Genomic DNA, 10,238 nt, shown 5'->3' on the forward strand with positions numbered 1-10,238 from the left:
CTATCAAAGTGTGTGTCCTTCTGTCAACCCTGCGACGTATATTTTTACGTACAGGTGAAGAATTACATTTCCCCATTACAGAAGGGTCCTATTCTGATCGCACAGCAGTAGCAGAGTGGTCAGCGCGACAGAATGTCAATCCCAAGGGCCCGGGCTCGATTCCCGGAGATTTTCTCCCCTCAGGGACTGGGCGTTGTGTTGTCTTAATCACCATCATTTCATCTCCAAAGACGCACAGGTCGCCGAAGTGGCGTCAACTCGAAAGACCTGCACGCGGCGAACGGTCTACCCTTGGGAGGCCTTAGCCATACGAAATTTATTTATTTATCGCACAGCAGATGGAAATCACAAGTAGAAACAGTGCACGCCTGGATACATATTTAATTGTGGGCTCAAGCTTTGATATGCTTGGTTTGCCGAGAAATTATTGCCATATCGCGAGATATATAATAACATTAAACGAAATTGCTTTTCCCAACGATATTGAAACTAATAAAACGTGACTGTGACATGTGTGCTTTGAAGCATTGCTGGTGGTGCTCTGAATTTTTATGCTTTGAATGTTTTTGTGAATACACCGGTTCTCTTGAAGCATAAAAGTAAAATACAAAGCAAAAACTGAAATACTATAATTTTTATGTTTTACGTTTCAGTTACTGTTAATTACACTAACAGCCATTAAAATTGCTACACCACGAAGATGACGTGCTACAGACGCGAAATTTAACCGACAGGAAGAAGATGCTGTGATGTGCAAATGATTAGTTTTTCAGAGCGTTCACACAAGGTTGGCGCCGGTGGCGACACCTACAACGTGCTGACATGAGGAAAGTTTCCAACCGATTTCTCATACACAAACAGTAGTTGACTGGCGTTGCCTGGTGAAACGTTGTGATGCCTCGTGTTAGGAGGAGAAATGCGTACCATCACGTTTCCGACTTTGATAAAGGTCCGATTGTAGCCTATCGCAATTTCGGTTTGTTGTATCGCAACATCGCTGCTCGCGTTGATCGAGATCTAATGACTGTTAGCAGAATATGGAATCGGTGGGTTCAGGAGGGTAATACGGAACGCCGGGCTGTATCCCAACGACCTCGTATCACTAGCAGTCGAGATGACAGGCATCTTATCCGCATGGCTGTAACGGATCGTGCAGCCACGTCTCGATCCCTGAGTCAACAGATGGGGACGTTTGCAAGACAACAACCATCTGCACGAACAGTTCGACGACGTTTGCAGCATTATGGACTATCAGCTCGGAGACCATGGCCGCGGTTACCCTTGACGCTGCATCACAACAGGAGCGCCTGCGATGGTGTACTCAACGACGAACCTGGGTGCACGAATGGCAAAACGTCATTTTTTCGGATGAATCCAGGTTCTGTTTACAGCATCATGATGGTCGCATCCGCGTTTGGCGATATCGCGGTGAACGCACATTGGAAGCTTGTATTCGTCATCGCTATACTGGCGTATCACCCAACGTGATGGTATGGGGTGCCACAGGTTACTCGTCTCGGTCACCTCTTGTCCGCATTGACGGCACTTCGAACAGTGGACATTACATTTCAGATGTGTTACGACCCGTGGCTCTACCTTTCATTCGATCCCTGCGAAACCGTACAATTCAGCAGGATAATGCACGACCGCATGTTTCAGGTTGTGTGGGCCTTTCTGGGTGCAGAAAATGTTCGACTGCTGCCCTGGCCAGCACATTCTCCAGATCTCTCACCAACTGAAATCGTCTGGTCAATGGTGGCCGAGCAACTGGCTCGTCACAATACGCCAGTCACTACTCTTGATGAATTGTGGTATCGTGTTGAAGCTGCATGGGCAGCTGTACCTGTACACGCCATGCAAGCTCTGTTTGACTCAATGCCTAGGCGTATCAAGGCCGTTATTACGGCCAGAGGTGGTTGTTCTGGGCACTGATTTCTCAGTATCTATGCACCCAAATTACGTGAAAATGTAATCACACGTCAGTTATAGTAGAATATATTTGTCCAATGAATATTCGTTTATCATCTTCATTTCTTCTTGGTGTAGCAATTTTAATGGCCACTAGTGTATATTAGATTATACACTCTGAGACAATAAAAACGACGCATCACGAAGGAATTATCCGAATAGGACGGCGATAAGTAGATGTGATGTACACGTACGGACAAATCAATGATAATTTATGGAAAATTGGATGATTTATTTTAGAGAAAGGGCTTCACAAGCTGAGTAAGTCAGTAACGTGTTGATTCAGAACCGGCCATTTGCAAGCAGTTATTCGGCTTGGCATTGACTGACAAGAGTTTTTGGTTGCCGTCCTGAGAGACATCGTGCCAAATTTTGCCCAACTGGCGCTTTAGATCGTCAAAACCCCGAGCTGGCTGGAGGATTCTGCCCATAACGCTCCAAACGTTGTGTGTTAGGGAGAATTCCGTCAATCTTGCTGGACAAGGTGAGGTTTGGCAAGCACGTAGACAAACAGTAGAAACTCTCGCCGTGTGCGGGCGGGCATTATCTTGCTAAAACGTAAGCCCAGGATGGTTTGCTCTGAAGGACAACAAAACGGGGCATATAAGATCGTCGACATACCACTTTGCTTTAAGGGTGCCGCGTTGACAAACAAAGGAGTCCTGCTATGGAAAGAAATGGCGCTGCAGTCCTTCACTCGAGGCTGTCGGGTTGTATGGCGGGCGTCTTTAGACACGTCTACATCTACATCCATACTCCGCAAGTCACCTGACGGTGTGTGGCGGAGGGTACCGTGAGTATCTCTATCGGTTGTCCCTTCTATTCCAGTCTCGTATTGTTCGTGGATAGAAGGATTGCCGGTATGCCTCTGTGTGGGCTCTAATCTCTCTGATTTTATCCTCATGGTCTCTTCGCGGGATATACGTAGGAGGGAGCAATATACTGCTTGACTCCTCGGTGAAGGTATGTTCTCGAAACTTCAACAAAAGCCCGTACCGTACTACTGAGCGTCTCTCCTGCAGAGTCTTCCACTGGAGTTTATCTATCATCTCCGTAACGCTTTCGCGATTACTAAATGATCCTGTAACGAAGCGCGCTGCTCTCCGTTGGATCTTCTCTATCTCTTCTACCAACCCTATCTGGCACGAATCCCACACTGCTGAGCAGTATTCAAGCAGTGGGCGAACAAGCGTACTGTAACCTATTTCCTTTGTTTTCGGATTGCATTTCCTTAGGATTCTTCCAATGAATCTCAGTCTGGCATCTGCTTTACCGACGATCAACTTTATATGATCATTCCATTTTAAATCACTCCTAATGTCTACTCCCAGATAATTATTGGGGTTAACTGCTTCCAGTTGCTGACCTGCTATATTGTAGCTAAATGATAAGGGATCTTTCTTTCTATGTATTCGCAGCACATTACACTTGTCTACATTGAGATTCAATTGCCATTCCCGGCACCATCCGTCAATTCGCTGCAGATCCTCCTGCATTTCAGTACAATTTTTCATTGTTACAACCTCTCGATATACCAAAGCATCATCCGCAAAAAGCCTCAGTGAACTTCTGATGTCATCCACAAGGTCATTTATGTATATTGTGAATAGCAACGGTCCTACGACACTCCCCTGCGGCACACCTGAAATCACTCTTACTTCGGAAGACCTCTCTCCATTGAGAATGACGTGCTGCGTTCTGTTATCTAGGAACTCTTCAATCCAATCACACAATTGGTCTGATAGTCCATATGCTCTTACTTTGTTCATTAAACGACTGTGGGGAATTGTATCGAACGCCTTGCAGAAGTGAAGAAACACGGCATGTACGTGGGAATTCGTGTCTATGGCCCTCTGAGTCACGTGGACGAATAGCTCGAGCTGGGTTTCACACGATCGTCTTTTTCGAAACCCATGCTGGTTTCTACAGACTAGATTTCTAGTCTCCAGAAAAGTCATTGTACTCGAACATAATACGTGTTCCAAAATTCTACAACTGATCGACGTTAGAGATATAGGTGTATAGTTCTGCACATCTGTTCGACGTCCCTTCTTGAAAACGTCTTCGCTAGTCATCGGGGATCAGATCGATGTGGGACTCTTCACTGAAATCAACTCTACTACAGTCAATGAGATTCCAGGCCGAAGATGTATATGGAGACACCACGGACAGCAAAGCGATACAAATCCGAGTGTCGCCCGCTGTAAGGCCCGATACCCGGAAGTGGTGGTCTGGAGTGCCACTCCTTTTTCATAGCAGAACCCATTTGGTTGTCATCAGCGACACCCTTACAGCTCAGCAGTACATCGACGAATTTTGCGCCCTGTTTTGTTACCCTTCATGGCAAGCCATCCTGGGCTTACATTTCAGCAAGACAGAGGTGGACCAACGCCCTTCATGGCAAGCCATCCTGGGCTTACATTTCAGCAAGATAGAGGTGGACCAACGCCCTTCATGGCAAGCCATCCTGGGCTTACATTTCAGCAAGATAGACCTATGGCGGGTTCCCCTTGTTAGAGTTGTTGTTATGGAAACAAAGTTCAAATGGTGCAAATGGCTCTGAGCACTATGGGACTTAACTGCTGAGGTCATCAGTCCCCTAGAACTTAGAACTACTTAAACCTAACTAACCTAAGGACATAACACACATCCATGCCCGAGGCAGGATTCGAACCTGCGACCGTAGCGTCGCGGGGCTCTATACTGTAGCGCCTAGAACCGCTCGGCCACTTCGGCCGGCGAAGCACTTAAAAGCATTGGTGTATTTCCTACCCATCGGCGACGTGAATACAATACTTGAGTGTGTCTACTATACATGGGACCAAATCAGATTGCAGCTGGATGTTCTTGCACAAGGTCGTGATTATTTGCGGAGGAAAGCTGAAGGATGCTTGGGAATGAGTGGTGACCACATCGACCGCCTCATGTACGTTTAAATGAAAATGTTAAAAGTGGAATAAAGTTCCTAAAAATTGTGCTACCGATTATGCAGTTGATAGGAGTCAGCCTTATGTTTCGACACATGACCAACAATTGGCAGCTTGTTGTCGCCTCCCATAAAAGAAAACTGTCAGTGCGAAGGTGACTGCAACATTATCGACTTGCACCGCTTTGGAGCAGCGATTTGTGATACTACATTCTCCCGATATACTGCCGGCTGGAATAGCGACCAGCACAATCAGAAAAAAGTGTTTTTTAGCCTATAGTCGCAGTTTTTACAAGGTAGAGTCTGCGCAGAATACCATGGCCATTAGATCTGTAGGGTAAGCGTGTGACGGGTGGTAATGGTGGGATTTACAGGCAGATTCTGTAGGGGAAATGCCGAGCAGTGGAGGTGAAGTACCGTTCTAAACTGAAACCTACGCTCACATTTTTTGTAAACATTAACAGGAGCCCCTCCTTGGTAAGTACCTAAAAAGAATTCCGTTGAAAATGCAGCGATTTATTTTCGCTTGGCTTGTTAACCATCTGTCACTTTTAGAGCTGTGTCGAGTAAAACCTACATATTTCTGTTGTTGCTATGTTAAAATTTGCTTCTTTTGGCAAAACACAGCGGAGTTTACACGTCTCACCTCACTACCATGATGTGTAGACACAATTGCGAGAGAGCTCTGAAACAGTGAGTGGTTTATTAAGTTTATTAAGTGAGAAAATGAGGAAAAGGAAGGTCAGTAGCTTATGAAAAAGCACATCCTCGGTACGAGATAAACGTGTAGTATCTTCACTTATATTGTACCAAAACCCATAGTATTTCTCGTTTCACGAACTATCGATGGTCCACAAAAATAACATTCATTCATGGAAAAAGTCTGTTAAATGGTTCAAATGGCTCTGAGTACTATGGGACTTAACTTCTGAGATCATCAGTCCCCTAGAACGTAGAACTATTTAAACCTAACTAACCTAAGGACACTACACACATCCATGCCCGAGGCAGGATTCGAACCTGCGACCGTAGCGGTCGCGCGGTTCCAGACTGTAGCGCCTAGAACCACTTGTCCACTTCGGCCGGCAAAAAGTCTGTAGTTAGTGGAATAACCATATGGAAAAATGCTCTCCTCTTTGCATGCTATCATTTCCTAAAATCTCATTTTGATGTCTCTAACTGTTTATGAAATATGAGATACACTACTGGCCATTAAAATTCCTACACCAAGAAGAAATGCAGATGATAAACGGGTATTCATTGGACAAATATATTATACTAGAACTGACATGTGATTACATTTTCACGCAATTTGGGTGCATAGATACTGAGAAATCAGTACCCAAAACAACCACCTCTGGCCGTAATAACGGCCTTGATACGCCTGGGCATTAAGTCAAACAGAGCTTGCATGGCGTGTACAGGTACAGCTGCCCATGCAGCTTCAAAACGATACCACAATTCATCAAGAGTAGTGACTGGCGTACTGTGACGAGCCAGTTGCTCGGCCACCATTGACCAGACGTTTTCAATTGGTGAGAGATCTGGAGAATGTGCTGGCCAGGGCAGCAGTCGAACATTTTCTGTATCCAGAAAGGCCCGTACAGGACCTGCCACATGCGGTCGTGCATTATCCTGCTGAAATGTAGGGTTTTGCAGGGATCGAATGAAGGGAGCGAGGTGGCGCAGTGGTTAGCACACTGGACTCACATTCGGGAGGACGACGGTTCAATCCCGTCTCCGGGCATTCTGATTTAGGTTTTCCGTGATTTCCCTAAATCGTTTCAGGCGAATGCCGAGATAGTTCCTTTGAAAGGGCACGGCCGATTTCCTTCCCAATCCTTCCCTAACCCGAGCTTGCGCTCCGTCTCTAATGACCTCGTTGTCGACGGGACGTTAAACACTAACCACCACCTCGAATGAAGGGTAGAGCCACGGGTCGTAACACATCTTAAATGTAACGTCCACTGTTCAAAGTGCCGTCAATGCGAACAAGAGGTGACGGAGACGTGTAACCAATGGCATCCCATATCATCACGCCGGGCGATACGCCAGTATGGCGATGACGAATACACGCTTCCAATGTGCGTTACGGCGGTGTCGCCAAACACGGATGCGACCTTCATGATGCTGTAAACAGAACCTGGATTCATCCGGAAAAATGACGTTTTGCCATTCGTGCAACCAGGTTCGTCGTTGAGTACACCATCGCAGGCGCTCCTGTGTGTGGTGCAGCGTCAAGGGTAACCGCAGCCATGGTCTCCGAGCTGATAGCCCATGCTGCTGGAAACGTCGTCGAACTGTTCGTGCAGATGGTTGTTGTCATGCAAACGTCCCCATCTGTTGACTCAGGGATCGAGACGTGGCTGCACGATCCGTTACAGCCATGCGGATAAGATGCCTGTCATCTCGACTGCTAGTGATACGAGGCCGTTCAAATCCATCACGGCGTTCCGTATTACCCGCCTGAACCCACCGATTCCATATTCTGCTAACAGTCATTAGATCTCGACCAACGCGAGCAGCAATGTCGCGATACGATAAACCGCAATCGCGATAGGCTACAAACCGACCTTTATCAAAGTCGGAAACGTGTTGGTACGCATTTCTCCTCCTTACACGAGGCATCAGAACAACGTTTCACCAGGCAACGCCAGTCAACTGCTGTCTGTGTATGGGAAATCGGTTGGAAACTTTCCTCATGTCAGCAGGTTGTAGGTGTCGCCACCGGCGCCAACCTTGTGTGAATGATCTGAAAAGCTAATCATTTTCATATCACAGCATCTTCTTCCTGTCGGTTATATTTCACGTCTGTAGCACGTCATCTTCGTTGTGTTGCAATCTTAAATCCCAGTAGTGAATGTTGTAGATACTTCACTCTGGCTTTATCACTGGCGCGGTGCGATCGCAGATGATATGCTACGTTAGACCAGTTTTCTCGAGACTGGTGACAGACGGAGATCTCCACCAAATCCTAAAGAAAAATTCCATATATTAGCTAAATTTCGTTTGTAGGAACATATTATGTAATATGCACCAAACGCAAAATCACAGCGACTCCTATTTTTCATCGCAAGTGTCCCACTTCCATGTAAATATACAATACCTATGTCTATTAACGAAATTATGGGCACATCATAATGAACCTGGCATATAGAGCTACAAGTAACGCAAAAATGATTTTTTTTACCGAATAGTTTCTGTAAAAACGATTGAGAAAGACTGGCAGGGTGCACGCCTCGCTTCTGTCACTGCCGACGGGCCGAAAGGGGGCGGACAGTGTCACTCTCTCCTTCCGAAGAAACGAATGAACTCGGCCAGCGCTTTGGTCACTGTGCATCGGCCACCGTATTCTGCCCGGACTCCACGCTGGGGCTTTCGGCGGCGCGGCAACGCGTGTTCCTCCTGTACACCGTTTCGCAGTTCATCAACCAGTCGTGGGCGTGGTAACCATTCCACGTATGTATCATGCCGTTGTGATGTGTTTTTTGGGTAGTGAAGTCGTTAAACCTTTGGAAGTGCATTGCAGGATGAAAATATCGATTCGGGTACGTCCCTGCAGCAAGTGTACGAGTGTAGGAAGTTGAAAAGAAGCGTAGCTTCTGTGCAGAACCTCCACGTTCGGGCTAGACACATCCCCTTAGTGATGAATGAAAATATTGCACGCTGTAAGAGCTTGTGAAGGAAAACAGACGTATTAGTGTCAATGAAATTAAACACAGTAAGGTAGTTGTAGAAACGATTGGTATTGTAGTTGTAAATTGCCGTTGCTGTGCTGGGAAAGAACCAGAGTTCCAAGCCCTAATGGAAAGCACTAAAGCTCAAATATTTGTAGGCACAGAGAGCTGGCTAAAGCCGGAAATAAGTTCAGCAGAAATTTTTTTAAACGATCTAACACTGTTCAGAAAGAGTAGATTAAATACAGTTGGCGGTGGAGTATTTATTGATGTCACAGGTAGTTCGCTTGTAGCGAAATTGAAGTAGATAGTTCTTGTGAAATAGTATGGGTAGAGGTTATACCCTGACAATCGGACTAAACTATTAATTGGATCGTTTTACCGAGCCCCCGACGCGGAAGATATAGTTGCTGAACTGTTCAAAGAAAACTTGAGTCTCATTTCAAATAAGTACCCCGCTCATACAGTTATAGTCGGTGGTGACTTTAATCTACCCTCGATATGCTGGAAAAAATATACGTTTAAAGCCGACGGCAGGCATAAAAAGTCATCCGAAATTGTACTGAATACTTTCTCAGAAAATTACTTTGAACAATTAGTTCATGAACCCACTCGAAGCGTAAATGGTTGCGAAAGCATACTTGACCTCTTAGCAACAAATGATCTTGGACAAATAGTGAGTATCGTGACGAATACAGGGATTAGCGACCACAAGGCAGTAGTTGCTAGGCTAAATACCGTAACTCCTACGACCCTCAAAAAGAAACGCAATGTATATCTATTTTTAAAAAGCTGATAAAAATGCTCTTAACGCCTATTTAAGAGACAGTCTTTACTCCTTCCGATCCGATCCTGTAAGTGTAGAAAAGTTGTGAAATTTTTCAAAGAGATAGTATCGACAGCAATTGAGAGATATATACCACATAAATTAATAAGTGATGGTACTGATACCCCATGGTACACAAAACGGGTCAGACCGTTGTTGCAGACACAACGAAAAAAGCATGCCAAACTTAAAAGAACGCAAAATTCCCAAGACTGGCAAAGTTTTACAAAAGTTCGAAATATGGCGCATACTTCAATGCGAGATACTTTTAATAATTTCCAGAACGAAATTCTGTCTCGAATTCTGGCAGAAAATCCAAAGAGATTCTGGTCATACATAAAGCACACCAGTGGCAAGGCGCAATCAATACCTTCACTGCGCGATAACAACGTTGAAGTCCCTGATGACAGTGCCACTAAAGCAGAGTTATTAAACACGGTTTGCCGAAACTCCTTCACCAAACAAGACGAAGTAAATATTCCTGAATTCCAATCAAGAACAACTGCCAAGATGAGAAACATAGAAGTAGATATCCTCGGAGTAACGAAGCAGCTTAAATCACTTAATAAAGGCAAGGCCTCCGGTCCAGATTGTATACCAGTCAGGTTCCTCTCAGAGTATGCTGATAAAATAGCTCCATATTAAGCAATTATATATAACCACTCGCTCGCAGAAAGATCCGTACCGAAAGACTGGAAAACTGCTCAAGTCACACCAATACCCAAAAAGGGAAATAGGAGTAATCCGCTGAATTACAGGCCTATATCACTAACGTCGATTTGCAGTAGGGTTTTGGAACATATACTGTATTCGAAAATTATGAAGTACTTCGAAGAAAACG

Source organism: Schistocerca piceifrons, chromosome 6 (genome assembly GCF_021461385.2).
Source record: "Schistocerca piceifrons isolate TAMUIC-IGC-003096 chromosome 6, iqSchPice1.1, whole genome shotgun sequence".
Classification (NCBI taxonomy): domain Eukaryota; kingdom Metazoa; phylum Arthropoda; class Insecta; order Orthoptera; family Acrididae; genus Schistocerca; species Schistocerca piceifrons.